The following is a 22,519-nucleotide window of genomic DNA, read 5'->3' on the forward strand; positions in this document are numbered from 1 at the left end:
AGCCAGCTGTAATTTGTTTCAAGGTTAGTCTTTGACTTCTGTTTTATTAGCTTTTCAGTTTATATTCTTCCACTTGCACAGTTTCTCGAGTCAAACTACATAATGGTTTAGCTAAAACTGGGATCCTTTAGATAGGGGCTTTAAATTGGAATTCTTCAGAAACGTTTAATGAAAGCTCTGCATGAGGCAGATGTCAGGATTTACTCTTCAATTGGGTAGGATTGTGGTGGGGAGAGCAGATTAGGCTCCTTTGCAGTTGATGTGCTGCCTAGAGGAAGTGACATTTATGCTCTTGATCCTTCAGTGATTCTGCATGTCAAGAGCTGAGCCTTGAAATTCGTCAGCAGTGCTGTCTTAAGAGCAGACAGGACTGAATAAGAGGATTTTTACAGATAGAGGGGAAAAAATTCAACTCCGATGGCTGTTGCAGATCCTTAAGTGCTTCAATTTTTCCTTTTTTTTTTTTTCTCTCTCTCCACATCTCCCCTGTAGGAAATCAGAGAGGGAAATCACTTTAAATCACCACCTGATACATTTTTGAAGTTGAAAAATCTGAGATGCATTAGAATTCAGAGACCTCCCTTTGCTTAAGGTAAGAAAGGAGCATATTCTCCCTGTTCCCTGCCTAATAAATGTCTGTATTTGGTTAACTCTCGGGCTGGAGTTTCTGTAACGTGTTTAAATGTTTAGCCTGCTGTCGATGCCTAAATGGTTAACATCCATCCAATTTAATAACTCGCAGCTGCAGAAGGCATATGGCTCTGTGTTTACAGGAGGTGTCCTGGCAGTAAGCGGGCGCAGCCTGCCCAGAGGAAGGGAAGCAGGCTGCCTAGCGCGGGGACTCCACCAGCTTGTTTGTGCTGCTCAGGCAGAGATGAGCTGGTTGGTTTTGTTGTACAGCTGAAGGGCTGGTCGTGCCTAAAACCTCATTTTCAGAGGTTTTTATTTTTCCTCGTTTGTACGGTAAGTAAGCTCCGGTCACTTCTGAAGGATGCTGGGCAGGGAAGGGGGGAAATAGGGTGGAGATGGGGAAAAATCTCACTTTAGAGAGGTAGTACTTGCATGAATTTCATGAAAGGTGAGACTTGGTGAGCTGTAGTTATGTTACCATGGTATCCATAAATTACTCCAGTGTGAGTGCTTGTAAGTATCAATGGTGAATTATTCCCAGTAAGGTGATGCGTGAGAACAGGTCTGCATGCTATTAGCCTAGCTGTTTGTTTTTATGTGAGAAGTATGTTAATTACCTTCTTTTGTATGTTGTATATAATTATCCATGCTATAAGCATGAGCTCGGCAGCACAGAAGAGGCAGGATTTTTAACCTGTTGTACTTGGAGAGAGGCTTTGAGCTACTATATAAAATACACGTACTAAACTAAAGCTTGGCTTTCCATGACTAATTTTTAAGTGAAGTTTCTCCTTATGTTAAATTTAGTGATTATTTTTTTGTACTTACACCACAGACTGGTGAAGAAAATGTTTATTTCGCTGTGCACAACCTTAAGAAACTGAATTCAAAACGAGATGCCAAAACTGGAAGGTAGACAATCTCGTCTGGGGTTTCCAGTGTGCCTCCTGTGTTACAGCTGAAAGATAAAAGCTCTTTCAGAGCTGCTATACCAGACAAGTGATTTCAAAGCATTTCAAAATGATTAAAGGAAACTTTAAACTTCTGCCCAATAATTAATACATGCTGCTCTTGTGTGCTTAATCTGAAATTGGTAAGTTTTATTTTTCAGGCCTTTGCTGCTGAATTTGTTCAGCTTGGGGTGAGTACTTCTGTGAATCTGCCGAGGTTTATTTCAGAACTCGATGTACAAACGTCAAGCCTGCACTGGTGTATGTGATCTGTCATTTCCAATTACTTTGTGCAGCAGGACCGTCTCAGGCACAGAATGTTTGAAATTCTCTCATTACTTTTGAATGAGCAGAAAAGAGCATCTGTGTTAGCAATTAAAACCCCCAGTCAGAAGTAGGAAAAGAATTTTTAACTGGACAAACTCGTTTGGAAATTGAGGTGGTGTTTGCAAAAAAGCATCCATTTTGTGTTACTGCACTGTGCCTTTCTATCCTTTGTGCAGCTGGAGTAAAAAACAAACACGCTGAATCCCTTGTGGTGGGTTTTTTATCAGTTGCTTAAAATGTTCACCCTTCTATCGCTTGCTGTATTCTCCAAGTCTACTCCGGAATTGTTTGACTTGTCAAACTCATCATCCTTCCCAGACTTTTTCAAGCTCAACTGATCGTAGAATATGCTTTTTATTAACATTGAGGCAATAGAATCCAAGAGAATACTCCTGTTTAGTAGGGGAATAAAGTTTTGCTGCCAGGTTTTAAATATATATCCTCTTAAACATGCTTAGCAATCTGCTTATGTGAGCATCATGAGTTTTTATATTTAAAGTGAAGTGATTTTTTTTTTTTCTTTAGGATGAAAGTAGTTGAAGATCTGAATTGTGAGGGACAGATGAAATTAAGCCACAGAAGCACTGATGGCAATCTACAAAGCTTTAATGTGTTAATGTAGTCTAGGCATTATACATATTTAGAAGCAGTCTAGATTGAATCCTGGAGAAGAAGCAGAGTTATTCATAGACTCCTGTCTTGATCGTGTTTTCCTGTAAGTGATGGATGGTATGAAACAGTGGTTTGAAGGAGATGCTAAAAATTATTTTGCTGCTGTTAGAACTGTATTGGATATTAATTGCCCCCAAGTTCAGTATTGGTTTAAAAAAATACAGGGGAGGGTGGTAGATGAAAGAATGATGTTTGCAGAATTTCCTAGGTTTGTGTAGACCTTTTTTTTTACCTTCATGAATTATTCAGATTTTCAAGTTTGGTATATTGCTGTATTTAATATGTTTTAAATGGCATTGCATCATTTAATATGGTGAAGGCGAAGATCTGGGTGGACTAATAATTAATCTGCCAGGGGGAACAGCAGCAGAGAAGCTGTTGACATAGACTGAACAGTTTATTTTATACAAACAGGGAGCGGTTTAGCATCTGCTAAAAGGGTATTTGGATAGACCAGGACTGAGAAGCTTTCTGGAGCCAGTGTCTCTCTTCTAGCGTGTTGCTTTGACCCTGGCTGGAGCCTCTGGATGGCCTGCAATATGAAGTAATAATTTATAGGCTGTCAATGGGGTTGGAAGAGAATAAAGAATGAATGCATTGAATTTCTAGATGATGCCTGTAGCATCCAGAAGAAAATAGGTTAGTATTAATTTTATTTGTACGCTTGAATATTGAACAGCTGTTGGACAGAAACTTTAGGAGAATAGTCTGTTCCTGGCAGTGTAGGGTGTGGGGGCTGTGCAGGTACAACTTCTTAAAGAAACTTTTAGAACATTGGTGAAAACAGTGTTTTGCCTGTGTCTCACTTGCTACTAGAGATGCCAGGTTACTACAGGCAGGAGCAACCTGCTGCCTGCACCCTCGTGGTAAATATGCCCATGGATACCAGGTCATGTCTTTGAGTTTTCCATCAGTCTGTCTTTCATGTAACATCTCCAGGTGAATATTCCATTTCCAAAGCAGCAAGGGCCTTCTAGATTATTTTTGGAGTCTGATGCCCTTCTGTGAAGTCTTCTCATCTTTGCTGATAACCTCAGTTAATGTTTCCAGAGCTGGCTGTTAAATTAGCTTTTTCAGTAATCATTCTGGGATGGTTTCTTATTCTACTTGTGCTTCAGTGGTAACTGTTCAGCTGTAATAATTAGGATGAAGTCTTTATAGGTCACTTGATCTATCATATACTTAAATAGCCAGGTCTGTGCATCTGTGGCACACCTGCTGAAGTTGAAGATCAGCTCTATCAGACCCCAGTAAAACACGGGTGGCCTTCAGACTGCAGAGGAGCTTTCAGCTTTTTGGTTTATATTTCTGCTTTGTGTTAATGCAGCCTTCAGCTAACTTTTAACTAGCAGCATCTGAAAAACTTGTTCAGATGGTTGTTCTGAGCTCCTCTCATACAAGGGGGTGCATTTTCAGTCCTGTGACCATCCTGGTGCTTCTGGGATCTGATGCATCATGGCTGGGTGGAAGGAGATCATCACAGTGAGCCTGCTAATTGCTTCTCGAGTGACCTAGTTCCCTTGCTGGAAACAGATGCATAAGCTTTCCCTTCCTCCTCCGTATTTTACGATCGTGATAGAGTCTAGATTGGCACATCCAGAGCCACTTCCCCAGCAGGGGGGTTTTTTTGTTTGATTTTTTTTTTTCTTCTCCAAAGGACCAGCTTCTGTTTGGAAATTTCCACAAGCTCAGTGTACTTTGTGTTGTTTCCCTGTGGAGGTGAGACGGGCTGTGTTTCGGGGGCTGTGCCCAAACACGCCTTTCCCTAACTACCCTGGAAATGTCACATCACCATATTTTATTACCTTAATGTGGGAATTTGTTTCTCCAAGCAGATGGCAAAAAGGTGGTTTGGTTAATTTGTACCTACTTGAAATAAGACCCTAAATGTGTGTTAAACCACTCATTTGTTAGGCTAGAGCATATTACTGGTGGATAAGCAGTGATGTTGGATTACAAGCTCAAAACCACTGAGAAACTGGGCAGGTGTCTGCAACTAAACCAAAACCAGACAAAATGTTAAACTGACTTACAGCTCATAGAGCCTGCAAATAATCAGCCTTTACAAAGGAGAGTGTTGGCCATTTGTTCTGAGGAAAACTTGCCTAACAAAGAATTTTTCTGGTAAATTCAGCATTTCTCCTATAAAATCTCTCTCGTGCTGTTTGCTTGCAGACTTGGCTTGTAGGGTAGCATACATCTGATGGTCACTGAGATGACACCAGGTATGTGCTGGCCTTTATTTGCCCAGCTGAGCACTGTTACGTGCTGCACCCAGCCTAGTACGACTCCTCTGTCACTGGAGAAAGATCTGCCATTGCAGTCAAACTGGTCTTTCACGGTGTCCTTCACAGAAGGTGAAACTAGTTTTTTTTCTTGGAGAAATACACCTGGCAGGAGGGGTAAAATCACTTTAATAATTAACTATTTCTAATTCTGTGAAACTTGCAACAAAATAGTTTTTCTGCCCAACATTTTGGGCTTTGTACTGTGCTCTTTTATAAGCATGTGGTTCTTCTCATGCTTTAGAAGGTACCAGGCTCAGCAGAGATGGTTGTTAAATTCTACCACTGTCTTCTCATTGCCCGAGGAGTTAATAAATGCCCTGGGTGTCCTGACGGGACTTGCTGCAGCTGCAAATCTTCCTTCACCTTCCTGCTGTTCCCGCTTTGGCAGAGTGTCTCTGAGCATCACCAAGCGGTATAAATCGAAGTGGAACTGGCCCACTAGCCAGCTGAAGGCTGGGAAATGTTGTCGTGCCCTCTCTGAGAGTATCTCAGAGTTGCGTAAGCAGTTTCTCAACGGTGAGGGTTATACCTAACTGAACAAAAGGAAGCTAAGCTAACAAGAACAGCAAAAGGGAAAACAAAATATTTTTCGCTTGTGTGTATCAGCTTTGATAGCCTCGTTTGTAACCCGATGTGCCCAAATCAAGATACTGAGAGTAGCTCGTGCTGCAGCCTCTAGCAGCAGGTCCCGGGCAGCTTCCTTTAGGTGTGAGGACCTCAGTAACTTCAGATGTTGCTGTTGGGGGAGGCGGGAGGGGATATCTACCCGTCTTCTCTCTGGCAAAGTGCTCCTTAAATTTGACAACAGAAGTAGCCTGACTTCTGGTACTGCAAGGAAATACTCCCGATGCAGAGTGTTTTAGTACATTTGTTGCATTGTGAGGTTTCCATTAGTGCCAACTAATTATGTGGACCATGCTGCATTTGAGTTGCAATTACATTGACCGATGTACAGTAATTAGCTTTAATACATGTTTCCATGTGTAGGGGAGATTTAATTGCTTGCTGGTTTTTGACAAAGATATCGCTATTTTCCGTAATTGCGTTTCCCCTGTCTTCTGGAAGTGACTCTCGAGAACTAGCAACCACTTGAATAGGAAGATACAGCTACTGACAATTTCTTTGAGAGGAAGGTGGCATTAGCATTCTCTCTGGCAGCTTTGCTAATGGTGTTTTGTACATCTTGCTCACAAGTAAATACTTTGTCTTCGCATCCATCTAACACCATTAACCCTTACAAGCACCCTTCCTGTAATGCTGTGCTTGCTCCAGCTAAAATGGAAATGCCTTTGGATCAAACCCGTTGCTCTGCAGTAGCTCACGTTAACGGAGTTAGTCTGCTTACGTGCCTTGATGGTCACAGTTAACAAATTTTATACCAATCCACGTGTTTTCCGTGGCAGAGTGATGGCACGGCAGCCCGCAGCCCTGGCTGCCTCTGGCCGGACACTGGGGCGGGCAGGCTGCCGTGATGGCTTCTCCTCTGCACCGCCAGGAACCCACCTGCTTTATGTCATGCCTGGCAGCCAGTGGTGTCAGCAATGCAAAGGGCAGAATAACTAGTAGTTTTAGCTTTTCATGCCTTTACTTGGTATCTTCCAGGCACCATATTTTCTGAAAATTATTGGTGAGGCTGGGAAAGAAGTCAAAAACACTCTATTTGCATTATTAGTCAATGCTTATAATGCATAGAATAGAAATGCTTATAATGCGTAAAATAGAAATGCTTGTATGTGCATAGAATACTAAATGCTTACGTTTCTGCTTAAAATGTTTACTTTGAAAATTCTTTTTATTTAAATTTTCAGCAAAGCTGCTAGCACAGAAACGCTATGAATCACTTTATCCCGTCTGTATATGCGGTCTCTTGCTGCAATGCATATTGCTGAATGTGTTCTGCATAAACAGTATAATCAGCGAAGCTATTGTTAATGCTTAATTGCTAACTGGATCTTTGCATGTTTGCAGAATTTTTTGGCAATGCCACTGCCAGTTGCTCAAAAGAAAAAACTCCCCACAAAGAACCCACTTGTGAGTAAATTATGCTTGCAATGCTCCATTTGTCAGTGGCAGACCTATCATTAATAGTACAAACTTCTGAAAGTAACTAAGATGCAACAATAAAGCCACAACAGATATTAAATACGTACTAAATAACTTGTGATAAAATTTCAGATAATGCTTTGAAGTGTATTGCTAATAAACCATTTTTACAGGGGTGTGATGAGTTCCATCTGTAGAGTGATTTAAGTGTCTTCATCTTAATAGTTCTTTTGCCTGTAGCAGTGTTATATGGTCAGGATTAATGATGAGGTACAGTATCGTCAGTCTCAACACATTTTTCTTGATATATTTTCATTAGATTAATGACCTCATTGTAGCATAGACATAACTTGTCTATAAAGCAATCATTATGTTTGTATATAGACAGATTGATAAAGCTCTCCTCCCTTTGTGCTCGTTCTCCTTCTTTCTCTGTATTTCCTGTGTTCATCATCTTGCAAGTTGAAGACCTGGGAACCGGGATAAGCTGGTGCTGTGCACGCTGACTTTCACTGTGGGCACTCTTCTCAAGTACTGAAGTTTTCCTCTCTGCATTCGATGGAGAGTAAGGTTTTGAGGTCAGCTCGTGCTGCTTCCAAATACCCTCGTCTGAATTTCCTATCTGGGGAACTGAGCTGAGTGTCTGAACTACGAGGATGCTCATAAAGTCTCTAAAAGGGAACCTGCTGAGTGAGTTTTCATCAAGCGGCGATTTCCTTAAGCTTGTTGAGTGCTGGAGGCTTCACTCTGAATAGATTTAGCTGAGGTTAAACAGTTTATATTTTCTTATCTTTTTGGTAAAGGTATTTTCATTTTGGTAAAAGCTCTTCCTCCAAAGAGGCAAAGCTATTCAAATCTTGAAACACTTAACATTTAACCTCTCTGACTATTTGCAGAATAGTTAGAGACTTCTGGTCTCTAGAGTATCTTCTGATGACCTGAACATCTATAACTTTTGCTGTTCTGGAATGTAGCGAATAGTGCTAGTTGTTTGCTGTGAACCAGCAGGAGTTAACATAAAACACTATCATCAGAGGGTTGAAACAAGATACCAAAATATTCTACTGCCAGTTTAAAACTGGAACTACTCTCTTTTTCTAAAATCTGTGCAGCAAAACCAGATATTTATAATAATGTAAAAATAGGTAGAAGTAGTGCAGTTTGTGTTTAGATGAGTGCTTTAGGAACTGCTGCTGCAAAGTGTGCTTTTTCTTGCTTTGATAATAAAAGGTCTTCTAGGAAAACTGAATAAAAGTAGTTCAGATCAGGAGGGAATATTTAATTGACTCCTCTTCTTCCCTGTTCCTCTGTCAATGAGTTGCATGTTTCATGGTTTAGAGCAGACTGTGTGGAGAGGAGGAAGGCTGGTGCTCATGGTGTAACTGGACTTCTTGGCAGCCTTCCTGTGTTAGTGGTTTCTGTTCAGTTTAAATATTTGTAACTTGCCTTTGCTGTGGAGATTATCTTCTGTGTGGGTTTTAAGTTTCTGCCCTAGTGTCTTAAGACAACACTTTTTGCCATTGGAAAACGCGTGGGTTTGTTTAAAAAAAAAAAAAACAACAAACATCAGTTTAGTCATAGACACCTCACTGGCTACAAGTCACATTTGGAAGGTCAAGGGCGCACTGATCTGGAGTGAAGCATAGGAGTGTCCTTGGAATTGGGTTTATCTTCAGAATGGTTGTGAAAAGGTTTGGGGTTGGCATGGGGTTTTTTGCTTGCAAATGGAATTTTTCCACCTGCTGATCGTTTTGGAAATACTTTATACTGAGGGAATTCTGAATAATACTGGCCTTACTTAAATTTTAGGCTGTTCTTAAAGCTTTTTGAAGTTTGCTTTGCTTCTCCTCAAAATAGCTAACTTGCTGTCATCATTCCTGTTTGTTCCTTCTTTGAAATCCTCCTTGCTATTAAGCTCGTGGTAGCGATGCTGCCCACCTTTGCGGAGGAGAGGAGGCACTGGGCTTGTTGATGTTTCACAGCAGTTTATTTAAAATAGGAGAATCGACTCCCACTCCTGCAGAGCAGAACTTGCATTGGAAAAAACAGGTAAACCACAAAATCGAGTTTCTTTTAGAAACAGGAGTGAATGCATGAACTGGTGACAATTTAACCTGTTTGGGAAAAGAGAATATTTTCCTGCCAGTTCTGACTTGCTGTCCCAGTGCATTATACGTGTTTGTATGAATACATATCTGTACATCATTTATTGACATGGGAGAGGTTGGTAGTTTACAGTCCATTAGATTCAGTCTCAGACCAGTGATCAAAGACCACACATCTATTGCAAATTATTCCCTTTCCCCTGAAGTGCTGGGGGGAGATGGAGGGAGTTGTGGCTTCTTTTTGCAGGAAAAGAACTGAATAAGAGAACTGCAATTACCCTGCTTGTTTCATGTTAATAGCTGTTTTTTCATAAACGGAATTCTGTAAGAATTAGTAGGTAAATCTTGGGATTCTGAGGATTTACATTGTGCAGCTTCTGTGAAAATGTCTGTTTCCTGAGGATGTTGAATGAATCTTTGCTGATTTTAAATGGGGCTACACCAAATATTTGGTGTAAGTATTGAGGTCTAATTTAACTCCCCTGCCTTACTGACAGGGAGTTAGGAAGACTTGATGTGCAGCAGCTCTGGGCCGGTGCCTGCCCAGTTCTCTTGGTATGGCCGACACCTCGATTCCCTGCTGGCATGGGGGAACTGCTTGCAGGCTTCAGGCAGGGGCTTTCCTACAGGCACCTGGTAAAAATCTGCAATCCAGAAGTGAAATTGTGTTCTTCCTTAAGTCCGGTAGGTTAATTTGTGTAAAATAAGATGCAAGAAGAGAATAGAAGAAAAAAAAATGTTGGGTTTGGGAGGTGTCGCAGAGAAGTCAGGAAGCGAAGGTGTTTAGTTGAAGTTGGGCACATCTGCAGTCCGTGGTGGTAAAATTGATCTGTTCCCGTAACCATGTCTCCACCAGAATCCCACAGCGTTTTGATTAACTTGCATGGAAAGCTGCAAGCCAATAAATAGTCTACAATAAATGGAGCTGAAGAGTCAAAGATTAAAAAATGTGTGCTGATTTCCTTAAGGGTTTGTTCTGTAATACGGCTTTTCTTAAAACAAACTGCCTGCTTGGCCTGGGAAAAAGAGCAGAGCGTTGCGGAGTGTGATCCTTCTCCCAGTGAAATGGTATTTTGGGCTGAAGGAGACAGTAGTTTCCTCCCCAACTACCCATCTTTTTATAATATATGATATTTCAAAAAACAGAGGAGATCCAGTGCCAGGTTACCAATCTTGGGATGAGCTGCATGTGCCAAGTGATAATAGTGTGATAGGCACAAGGGTTTGGATGGGTGAAAATGTGATCCAAAAGCATCACATGCAGCCAGGTCTTGAGCTCAGCTAATCTGGGACGTTCAGAAGCGTTTAGGGAGGAGAGTTAGGAGAATTTATTGACAGCAGCTGCTTGTATACTGAAATAGTTTAAAGATGACATCGTTGCTGTAGGGGCATCACAGCATCCTTGAGCACAAGAATATTTACTCGATGGCTGCATGATGTTTAGTCTGTCCTGATAGCACTGAAGGTATTAAGCCCCAGAATCCCAGCCCAACAGCAGCTCCAAAAGCCCATCTCAGATTTTTTAATGTGAAAATCCAACTGGGAGTACTGCTGGAGGGCCTGCAGCTGAAGTTAATCCAATCAAACTAAGAGCCTGTAGAGGAAATAGAAACCATCGTGTAGCCGCAGACCAAAATCAGTCTGTGCTTGTTAGGATCGAGGATATTCCACTGCCAGTTATTTCCCTTGAAACACAGGAAGTATCTGTTGTCCATGTCTTTTGTTTAACGATATTGCTAGACACTTGGTTGACTCTGGGGTTTTTCTGCATGAGACTGATCCCAAGCAGAAAGATTATGTTGTCAAGAGCAATAAGTTTGGGTTGCAGCTGTCTATTTTGTGGGCTGCTCAGAGGTTGAAGAAATTTGCGTGCCGCTTCTTAAAGAATAACAAGTATCCTGTTAGAAGATTATTATTTGGTGTGTTGCAACAGGAAGAACAGCTAAAATCTGTCTTGAGAAGTGGAGCCAAAGGAGATCGTTAGAGACTCCCTCTGGATTAATGTTGACTGTAAATCTGCATTTGGAGCTCAGCATTGTCTCTTTGTAAATATTTTCTTTCCTGACTATGAGAAACTGCAGTCAAGGCATCTTTAGTCCCCTAATTATTGAGGTGGAAGCAGGGAGGAATCTTAGTTACAAAGGCAAATGGAGAACAGAGTTCTGTAAGGAAGAAGGGTTGTGTATAATCAGGGATATTTGTGTTAGAGTCACGATTTCTGGGGTTTAAGAACTCTTTTTATTGTTCTGACTTAACTGGGCCGGGACTCGTTATGGTTAGTGCCCAGCGAGCGAGGGTGTGATGGGAGGGACTGTGCAAACTTAATTGAGAAGCTGCTCAATCTTTCATAGCAAACCAAGGATTTTGCATGTAGGCAAAGAGCCACCTTCTGCACATAAACTTTATCAAAAGCCTATTCTATCCGAATGGAAATGACGCAAGCCTCATCTCCTGAATCTATTGTGAATCTAAGGCGTTTGGAGCCATTTAATGTGTTTTTTTTTTTCTAGCCTGTGAGAAGCAGCTCAGTGCAGCTGTGCCTCCAAGCTCCCTCTGAGGCTCGAGGTCCGGTGCGTGGGACGTGCGTGGCCTTCTGCCCTGGGCACCCCCTGGGAGAGCTGTCGGAGTGCTGCCGGGTGGACTCGCTCTCTGCACGTTGCAGGAAGAATCCATCCCCTCGTTGCAACCACCTCCTGAACCCCCTGAGGGCTGTCGCTTGGGAGAGCAAAACCCAAACCCGCCTCATCCTTGCAGAAGCCAAGTGATCCCTCTTCTGATTAGGAGAAGGTGGCAGGAGGCAGCAAAATCAGACTCTGTTGTGCTCCCACAAAAGTGAGAAATAGGTATGTGACATCCACGAGCTAGCAGGGCAAGTCCTAGGCTTGATGTCCAGAGACAGACCAGCAGAAAAATATTGACACTTTGGGAACTGCTTGTTCACTTCCACTTCTTAAGTTTCAGGATATCCAGTTTAAGTCGAACATTTTTTTCCCTTTTTTATCTTGAAAGGATGATACTCTCTTCTTTGTCAGGATTGAATTACTGTGTCTTAAGGCTGAGCTAGAGAAGGGAGACTTGCTTTGGAAGCGAGAGTTTAATTGATCGTTAGGACTTTTTTGTTAGGTTAAGCGTGAGTTAACCTAAATTCTAAAACACAAACTGGGAAGATACAGCCACCAGAATGTGTGCAGACCTTTTTTGCCACAGTACAAAGCAATACTTTACAGCTTCCACTTTAAGCTGTTAGACAAACTGAATAGAGCCATTATTGTAACATCTATCCTCCATTAACAGTTTCTAAAGGTTGTAAAGCACAGTGAAATAATCTTTTTTTTTTTTTTCTTATTTCAATACAATTATTACCTCTTTACTAGCGAATGACATGAAAAAAGGAGTTTCTGGAGGGGATGCATGCACACTTCTGTAAGGCTGCCTCTCCTAAGGACAAACCACTTTAACTTGCTGAAGTCCTATTAGACTGAGATGAAATTAAATCAACTGCTTCAGGAAATGACATAAATAGTCAAAAAAAACCCAACCCCAAACAACATTGTCTGATTGTAACAACTGGTTTTGATATGCAAACAGAGCGTGTATCTGTAGAGATGTGGAATGATGATGCCTGGCCCTGACGAGGGTGCTGGGAACATGCCTTTGCAAAGCCGTGCTGTGGATCTGTCCCTGCTGCTGCCCCGTGACCCCCCCGTGTCCTGGAGCGGCACCCGGAGCGGGTCAGGGCTCTGGCTGCATCTCCAGAAATGCTGAGCAGAGCGCAGGGGTTGCTTCATGTCCTGCAGCTTGTAGGCCACTTCCATACCTATACCCATCCCGTGGTGATTTTTGTCACTACAGCCTGCTGGAGTTTAATTTGCAATGCAGTATAACCTCTAGGTACTTTAAAAAAATTAAAAAAACCCAAACAAACCCATCCTGTTTAGTAGGACAGCTCCTGTCTTTGTATTGTGCAGTTGGTTAGTCCAGTCTAAATAACTTGCATTTGTTTAATTTTTCTTTTCTAGACCACTTAGTTTATTAAGCATCCTATTTTCCACTGTTCTTCATGCTTTCCAAGCTTTGCAGATATATGGGATGATAGAGACAATAATCACTGTTAGTGAAAAACATTCAACAGAAACAGAAGAGTCCCTCAGACACTGCTCTGTGCCCTTCCACTTGGTGCTTTAGCTGGTGATCTCCAGGAGTGGTCGCTTCCCGGGGCCCTTCCGCACCCACCAGCTGGAGCAGCAGCTCATGCACAGCATCTGTCCCTGTCTTGCCTGTGAAAATGCCTCCACATTCATCTAGTTTGATGCAACTCGGTGTTGCTGCTCTTGGGCAGATCATACCCACCTCTGGGACTTGTTCCTGGTGGGGTGGAGTGGCTGCTTAGGCTTGTTTTGTGTTTGGTTTTAAAAGTGTGGGTTTAAATCATGGAGGAGATACTCCTGTCTACAAATATTAGAAGAACTGAGATCCTGATGCTTAAAGTATTGGGGTAGAACACTTACAAAATGTCAATTTATTTTCAAGCAGGGATAGGCATAAAAAAGTCACAAAAATGAAGAATTTGGCACTACAGCAGAATTTTAAAGTCTGGAATTTCCTGCTGTCTTTAAGAATGAAGTCTGTTGTTTGCTCCAACTGGCAAAACTATTTAAACTTAGACGTGGCCTTTCTGAGCAGAGCTGGAGAATAGATAGGCATGTGGTATCCCCCAGCCAGGTCCCTGCATTTGATCTCTGATCCTGCATTGTGGCTCTGGTCTCCCCTGAATAAGAAGTCTGAAGATTTTGCAATTGTTTCCCTACAAAGAAAAGCTGTTTTGACTGATCAACTTTAAATTAGATTTTGTTTGCTAGAATTTTAAAACTATAAATCCTGCCAAGCCTGCGTTAGGTTCTGTGTTGGGTGTACGAGGCTATAATAATTGTAGGTACGCATCCCAGTTTCGTTAGAAGCAAAGAACCAAAGAATCTTGGAAATCAGCAGAAAACAGGAGCCATGGACAGAAATACTCCATCTCTCCCCATGCAACAACAGTTCTTTGCACTTTACTGACCTGCGTGTCTTCCTGAAGAGAGAAATCTTCTCTGAAAACGTTTTATCTCTGCTCAGCAGTTGTCCTGACCTTTCCTTTCACTGGTAATTCTTTTTGTCTATTGGATGTTTAATAGTAATCGCCTCCTGTACTTAGATAATTCACTGTCATAGCTATACAAAATAATTCAGGGCCAAAGCAGTTTGCTATCAAGTCGCTTTCAGAATGCTTTTATATCGTTTCTAATTTTGTTCTGCCCTCCTTTTTCATCAGCTCTTCTAAGGAGTTGAAAAAAGGTAAAATAAAAGGATATCTCTATTTTAGGCCTTATTACACACCTGTATGTATTCACGGGCTGTATTCTAAAATACAGAATTAAAGTTACTATTGTGCCTGATGTGAAACCTAGCTCAGCCTTTGTGGTGAACTTCAATAAAAACAGGATTTGTACGTTATCTTGGTCTCCCCAGTACCCAGCGCTGCTGCCTCCGAGTAATCTCTGGCGTGCTGAATATGGAAAAAATCTAGAAACAGAAGGTTTCCAAACACATTTGCCAGGGTTAATGCCAGAGTCTAAACATAAACTCTGCTGGGACAGACTGTTACTTGGAGAATGAAGTGCCAGACTGAGCTTGATTTGAAGGATTAGGGAAGGAAATGCAGCACCTCTCCCCAGAAACAGAAGTCTCGTGGATTCGAAACGCTGCTGCCGGGTGTTCACTCTTCTGCCTCGACGCTGTTCCCCATTGTCTGCAGCTTGGACGCGTTACCTGGTGTGTATATTTTCATGTACTGATCCTCAGGCAGTGGCAGTTGAGAAGTGGGGCCGTGCACAGGCATTGCTTTATTTCTGCATCAGCTGGATGCTCCTGGTGCCCCTTGGTTTACGCAGCCAGGCTGTGTCTAAGCCAGGCTGTAAAGCCCAGAGGTGGCTGTTGCCGAGGTCTCTGCCTTCTCTGTTTCTTGTTCAAACCAGCACGTGTGGAAAACTTTATGCTTTATGTTGCTGCTTAGCTTGTGTTTGCCAGTACTGAGGTTCACTAATACATTGTGTGATGTACTTTAAGGGAAAGTATTTCCAGTGGGGTTTTTTTGAAGTGAACACTATGAGAAAATATCTGTGAAAGCAACTATAATCAAAGCTTCAAAATTTCCCAGCAAAATCTCTTTAACAGTTTAAGCAGCATTGCTTATTGTCCAGGTTGTTCTTTTTCGAAATAGTTGGTGAAACAGCAGAATTTAGCTGAAAATTCTGCTGTTGAGTAACTACCACCAGTTACTGGAGAACCATCAGCACAGAGTGCCGGGATTTGCTAAGCAAGAAAAATGAGGCATTTTTAGCCAGTTCCTCTAACTTAAACCAGATTTTATTTCTCTGCTATAACTTCCTTAACCTCAGCTTTTTGCATAGTGAAAGAAAAAGCCTTCAGAGTACATATGTAAGAGTGTGGTTGTGAATGCTTTATGCCAGTAATGGACTGTAAACATCAGTGAACCAAAACTGGGGGTGGGGGTTAGACTTCCCAGAGATTTGAGGTTTCAGGGGACCGCTTAGAAGCAGGGCATGGGGGAACTGCTAATGCATCAGCTGCTCTGACGCTGGCTCTTGCAGCACTGTCGTTTGCAGAATGTGCATCCATCACTTACTGGAAGGTAAGTTATGAGTAACTGCAGAAATTACATGAAGCTCACTAGCGATTGCTAAACAAAAACATGCTCTGGCGAAGAGGGTGGACCATGTCTGCCAAGTTCTCTGCTTGATAGGAACGGTGTAATTTTTAGGGCATGGTGTGCGTACTCTCCAGTCTTGTGCCCACTCCTTTTAAATGGTGGCACTGTTCAGACTAGAAGGGTTCTTCTATTTTTATTTGAAGGCTGCATGCGAGCAGGCATGCCAAATACTTGCCAGCTGTCCGAGCTGTAATTTGGAGCACACTTTGTATTGAATTCTTGTAGGTGTTGTAATGAGTTGGCAGCAGAAGTGCCTGCATCTCTGTCCGCTCTGTTACTGTCCGTGAAACCCTGTCAGGAAAGAAAACACCCCTCCATCTTTCCCTCTAAAATGTGTGTTGTGTATCAGGCTGCTTAACAGCAGGAAAAAAAATTATGATGTTCTAAATAATCAGGATTTTTTAGTGGAAACTCCTAGAGGGAACCTTGTAGGAAAGAAATGAAAAGCACAAAGAGAACTTGGGGCTTTCTGGGCAGCAAGAGGAGTCACAGGGTCTAACGTGGTCGGGGTCACTGAGCTGTGCTGGCTTTGTTGGCACCGGGGTAAAAGATTTGCCTTTGTTCATGTAAAAGGTCTCCTTGAGCATATGCTGAGAGAAAAACAGATAAACACTGCTTTTCAGAGTGAAGGAAGCCTGCACGATACTTACAGCCATTATTTCCCAATTCATTAGGAGAGCCTGAAGGAAATGGAGAGCTTAACTGTGAGCTGGCTCTGTGTCATGTCATTTGGTGAAAGAATTTAGCTGCAGAATATAGTTGCTAATGTGTACGTGACTGCATGAGACAACTTTCAAGCATTTCTGAGAAGCCAGTAAAATGTAAAGTGATAGTGAAAAATCTCATTTTGATCCCAGGTTATGCATTCACTTGCCATTAATTTTCGGGGAAAACACACCCTCTTTGTGCAATCAGCAGCAGCGATGCTCTGCACCAGCAGCCAGGCAGAGAGGGGTGCTTTTGAGCTTGCCCTCTCTTCAAAATTGAGGGAAACCAAGCTTCAGGCTTTGCCTTTTAGCTCATGCAGTGTATGTTTTCAGCAGAGACCGGTAAGCAGCCAGTAAGGGACACACAACTGGACAGGGGTAGCCCTGTGTGACATGCAAAACTTGTCCTGAAGTGGGCAATAATACCAGGCTGGGTGAAAGAAGACATGGTGCTTTTGTTTTGTTAAAGCTGCTTTGTTTAAGCACAGGGTTGATGATGTCATTTCTGTCCTGTTGCTATAAACCATAGATAGGCAAAGATACATAACCTGATGATGCATGGCTGGATGCTTTGTCCTGTGTTGCGATGGTCTCTGCACCTTAAACACTGTATTTTTTTTGTACAATTCCTAAATCCAGCCTGGAATTATGTATCTGTGTCTTGAAAAGCAGGGGGTTTCTTCTCCTGACAGACCCTTGAAACTTTACTCCAGGTGTGTAGGTTTGATAGCTGTTCACCATGCTGTGAAAAGGGAAGCAGGAGGGGAAAACTCTGCTTTTTATTTTTCTGTTACCAACCTAAAGATGTATGTGTGTAATGCTGAGCTGCAGAAAAGGGTTTCCAAAGTAGATATGTTCTGACTTTTTAGGGCTAAATAGACCATGAGTTATGTGGCTTATCCTCTCTCCAGTAGCACGATCAAAATTTAAATTACTGCCGCTGTACTGGATCAGTCCGTGCATTGAAGGAATTTGGCCTTACATGCTGGCTGCCAGCAGAAAGCTCAGATCTGAGCTGCCAGGCTGGAGTGGCAGGGACTGGGCGCTCCTGTCCCCTCTGTCCCCCACAGCACGTACCCAGGGACACCCGCGCCTTCCCTTCAATACCTGGCTAAGCATTATTCAGCTACTCAGAAAGTGTGGGCTATGTGAGTGTTTAAATGTGTTATCTTCCTTTTTTGTGTGATTTGACTATTCCTTGACTGTGGCTTAAATGTAAAATACCTTCCCACCTTTAAGAGGAAGGTTAGAATGGTTTAAGCAGCTGGCAGGTACTGTCAGCAAACTTGTCTTGGAATATAAATCAACGTATCAGTCCGTTAGAGGTAGTGCTGCCAAAAATATGTGTACACTTTATATGTTAACACATTTTCACAATTATCCTGCCTAACAGAGCTGGTACGTGGGTGTTTGGTGTATGATGTGTTGTGAGGATCACAGCTGTAACTGTAGCTGTTAAATGTTCTGTATCACGCTCATTCCAATAAGCAGTTAAAGTAACTTTCGGACAAAAATAACTTCTGAGCTCAGATGCTTATATTTTGGGAAAGGCAAACACTTGCAGTGAAAACCACAGTGCTGTTCAGGCAGAGCAGGTGCCCACGCTTCCGTAGCACACGTATGCGAGAGAGCTGCTGCCAGAGCCTGGTGGGGATGGGGTTTTATAGCCATTTTAAATTTTGCCACTCTCCATCATCAGTATAAAATGCTTCTCTTTTTTAATAAGTCACTAACAAATAGGAGCTGACACGATAATGTAATAGTTGCCAGTGCTGATGATTAAATGTGACCTGTACGGAGACTGCAGGATTGGAGAAGCTGGTAACAGAGATACCGTGGAGGCTGGTTTTTTAAGGACAAAAATGGTGTTAATCAAGGTGTTTCACTTCGGTAAAACCATGTGTAGATTAATGTAAATAATTGGCCAAATTACGCTCTGAAGAACCTTTCAGATTGCTTGTACTTACTGCAGCTGAGGATCCGAGTGGTTTGAACGCTGGTTGTCCTCCCCTGCGGGGCCTCTGCTGTACCCTCCTTGGTTGGGGAGGCTGAAGCATCACCCAGGGCTCACCAGCTGCCTCGCGGAGGGAGCTGGGAGCTCCGGGAGAGGGCTGTAAGGAGTGAGGAAGGACGTGTGCTTACTCTTAACTTCCTTGATGTGAAGTCTGCTTTCTCTTCAGGACTGTGATCAGATGCCTCGTTAGGAGGAAGTTGCTAATGATCCAGAGGAACAAAACGATCCAATTACTTGTTCTTGCCAGCCAGACTGGATGGTGGGAAGGAGTAGATGATATGTCTATGTCTACAAAGCAATGACTGCTGCCTGCAGTTGTCTTGTTTAGATGGGGTTTTGTTTGCTCTGAACGATTAACCCCCAGTAAAACCTTTCCTGACCAAACAGCACTGTCAAGAAAAAGACATACAGGGCTTCCCCTGTTTGGTTTGTTGTATTTTTACTTCATGAAGACAAATAGTTGGAAAGATGTGGTTTACATTGTTCTAAGAAGGTAATAATGTGTTGCTGCATGGAAAAACGGGCAGCTCTAATGCCTGTGCCTGGTAGTGCGATCTGAGCACAGACCTGTGCGGGTGCCTGTAAGTTAAATACAGTTGGCGGGTGCAGTTATTTTTCCCCATAGGTCCCCGGGCTGCTGGAAAGCAGAACCGACAGTTCAGTTACTGCTTAAAGCTGCTGCACCTCACCCAACTCACTGGGGGGTTTGCTGGGAGCTCCTCAGCCCCCCACCCGATGCCCGCAGCAGCCCGAGGCGATGGCTGCATGTGCTGCCCTGCTCCCCTCCCAGCAGCGTTCCCTCAGCGGTGGGGTATGTGCTCAGAAAGGTGGAGACAGCTGAAAAGGGGCTGAATTGGGGTATCCAGGAGAGGCAAGTCACAGCTGTCACTCCTGCCATCCACAGTATGGCTACAGAAGAAGGGACAGGGGGTGCTGCCAAACCAGCGATGCGGTTGTCTGGGCTTTCCTGCCCCAAGAGAGAGCTCAGCTCCCTGAAATCATATTGCAAGGCTCCTCCTGAGAAGCTTCTTACAGCCCTTAATGCTGCCGTCTTGAGACCTGCTCAGGCATTGCTTTCAAAGCCTAAGTACAAGGCAGACTGATGAAATGGTTTTATCTTTTGCTTCATTTATCTGCATAGTAACAATATAATATTTGACAGCTTGGGAAGAGGCAGTGCAATGCCTCTGTAAGCAGCAGCTAGATTTTGGAGTTATTGTTTGTGCCATTAGTGAGGGGTTTAATAGCTTAATCCCTCTGGAAAGCAAGAAGATTTATTAGACTCTACAATAAATGGGTTCAGAATTACAGCAACAAGTCCCTACTAACTGGTTTTCTTGATATGGCATAGAAGTGTGATATACAAGTAACTTCATCTTTAAAGTTTTGTAGTGATATTCTATACTAGACTTGCTAGAAAAACAAAGTCACCTTGATAGTCTCTTTGGTGCCTGAGAGCAGTGGCTGGGCTGAGCAGTTGTGCAAAGAAACACGGATAAAGCCATCATTTGCAGTGCAGGACAAGTGAAGACCCCCCTAGCATCTTAGAAAAGAATATATTTTTTTCTATCTAATTTAGATTACAATTACTCTTTGAGCTATACTTGATTTTTTTTTTTTTTTTCCCCCTTAATACTGGCTGATGAACGCTTTTCAAAGTGTACAGGAGTTGAGACGGAAGAGCAGTGTTGGCTGCGTAGGACCAGCCATAGACAGATTTGTGTGTTCTGTCAACTACATCAACATGCCTTCTTAAAGTTGTGCCTCTTACTACTGATTCAGAGAAAAGTCAAGGTTGCAGGGGACGTCTGGAGATCATCTAGCCCCACCTCCTGTTGAAATCGGGGCTTAGACTAGATTATCCAGGGCCTTGTTGAATCTTGAAGCAGCTTGACCACTTTATTGTAATGAAGTGCATAAGTTGGTTGGCTTTTTTTAATTTTACAATATTTTTTCCAATTCTAGATCATAAAACATTCCGGACTGCATGACAGTCAAAGGCCCGTGAGTCACTAAAATCCTGCTCTTGTGTAGGGAAGTAGTTTGCTCTAACCTGGGTTAACTGTCTCACGTGCCTCACGTCTCTCTGTCTGGAGGGCGGGAGAAGACAGTGATCCCAGGGCAAGGGTGGGCTGCTCTCGCTCCCTGCGTGTCTTGAGGCAGCAGCTAGACCTGTTTGAAAACCTTGCGAACTGTGTAGCTGCATGGATACCAGCACTGAAAGTGCCCAATGCTGAAATTAGATGCAAATCTCAGTTTCTACTAAGAAATAACATCAGTATCCACAGAAAAGGACTTGGACTTTTTGAATTAACTGTTAGATAGTCACAGACTTTGCTGATGCTTAATAGGAGATGTGTTGATACAAATAAAACTGTACTAGGCTGTAGTTGGGCTGAAAAACTGTAGGATAAGCTGCTGGATACGACTTCTTCACTTTATATTTTAGATCCTCTCTGTCTAATCATCCACAGATGGAGCACTGGAAGCGGTGAGGATTAGACAGTAAATCTGTGCTAAAGAGCCAGTGGAGGGTCTGGTAATCTAGATTCAGTTGTGGTAGATACAGTTGTTTCTGTTTGTACAGTCTTGTATTTCCTGGCAGTTAAGGAAAAAACAAGCAATCTTGACATTGCGCTATGTATTGAAATACTCACTGAATACAGGCTCTGTGCAAATCAAGTATAAATAAAATATTAGAAGCTAGGCTTGTCTGCTGAAACCAGCTTGCCCAGGTTAGCATTCTGATAAATTGTACGTATTGCCAGAATATTTTTTAATGGCTTTTCTCAATGCATAACACTCCAGGTCCAGTGTTTTGCTGAACAGTGTTAGTTTATATGCGTAGTGGAGAAAAAAACGCATAATGAAGCAAATAATAGGAAGTAAGTCCAAGGAGCCAACACAAGCAGATTGAGGACGCAGGTAAAACATCTGGGAAATGTGAAGCTGTCGGGAAGTTAGATGATTCATAAATATCACATTTTAAGACATAAGTAAGCTTTGGCAAAGGATCTGAAATTTTGATGTCATTACAGTTATCAAAAAGAATTTTCCACAGTTATTGAAAACAATTCCTGAGTTCTTTGTTTTTTTCTATTATATAACATTGTAATGACTAGCCTAAATAGTATTTTGCTGTGTGTCAAAAACAGGAAATGGGGAAAAAAAATTCTGTCTGAGGTTTGTGTGTAATTGAGTATAACTTTTAGGTCTGGGTATATATTGAAGTTCTGGTCTTGTTGCTTGATTTTGTTAAATTGTGTGGTGTATCTTTTCTTTAAATACTAAGTTTAACATATCTCAGATTAGCAGTCACTATTCAGGTGGGTTTTTTTCTCTGTACTAAATAGCTTAGTCTGACATAGAGGCTTCAAAGTAAATAGGTAGCTTATCGCTATTCAGCAGAAATCCCTGATCTTAAGTAAAAATACTGTTTTTCTTCCTACCAAGCAAACACTGAGCTGGTGTGTTAGACTATTCGGAGACCTCTGAGACTCAGCAGGCAACTTAGTTTTGATTATTGTTTAAACGCAGAGAATTTAAATGCGAATGCTTTAACTTGCTGCCAACCAACCTGTTCTTGGGAAATGCACTTTGTGATGTGGTTTTTTGGTTAACAAGAAGATGCCTAGTATTTTTAACCAGCTTAAAACACTTTGTGCTCTTTGCTCGTGCTCGTAGGGTGGTTGCAGAACTGTGGAAGCTGGGCTTTTGTTGCACGTGATGCATCCTCCAGGGCTTTTAATGCGAGTTAAACGTGTGTCATCTCTGTTGGTTGGAGAATCATTGATCTGGTTTATTAAAAGCTGATCCATGCAACGTGAGCCAAAAAAAAAAAAAAAAAGGACAGCCACCAGCAGCTTGTATCGTGTGCTTATCTGAAAGAGCAGTTTGTATCTGTGTCACCCAGGTGAAACGGGCACGATGGTTAAAAATAAATAAAAGCATGTGGCCAGCAGCAGTATTCCTGTCTGCATTCATGCCGCTGTCACGGTCACACAGTGCCACCGG

The 22,519-nt window shown here is 42.4% G+C and overlaps 1 protein-coding gene across 1 annotated transcript in view; it reads left to right on the plus strand.

Annotated features, from left to right (window-relative positions):
• Window positions 1-359: 359 nt before the first annotated feature.
• Window positions 360-22,519, plus strand: part of GLCE (glucuronic acid epimerase) — a 37,485-nt gene continuing 15,325 nt past the window's right edge. The window contains exons 1-2 of the mRNA XM_074917338.1: window positions 360-592; window positions 11,526-11,858. The gene's annotated coding sequence lies outside the window, so the exon portion shown is untranslated. The remainder of the gene's footprint in view (window positions 593-11,525; window positions 11,859-22,519) is intronic.

The sequence above is a fragment of the Athene noctua genome, chromosome 13 (assembly GCF_965140245.1).
Source record: "Athene noctua chromosome 13, bAthNoc1.hap1.1, whole genome shotgun sequence".
In the NCBI taxonomy this organism is placed as follows: domain Eukaryota; kingdom Metazoa; phylum Chordata; class Aves; order Strigiformes; family Strigidae; genus Athene; species Athene noctua.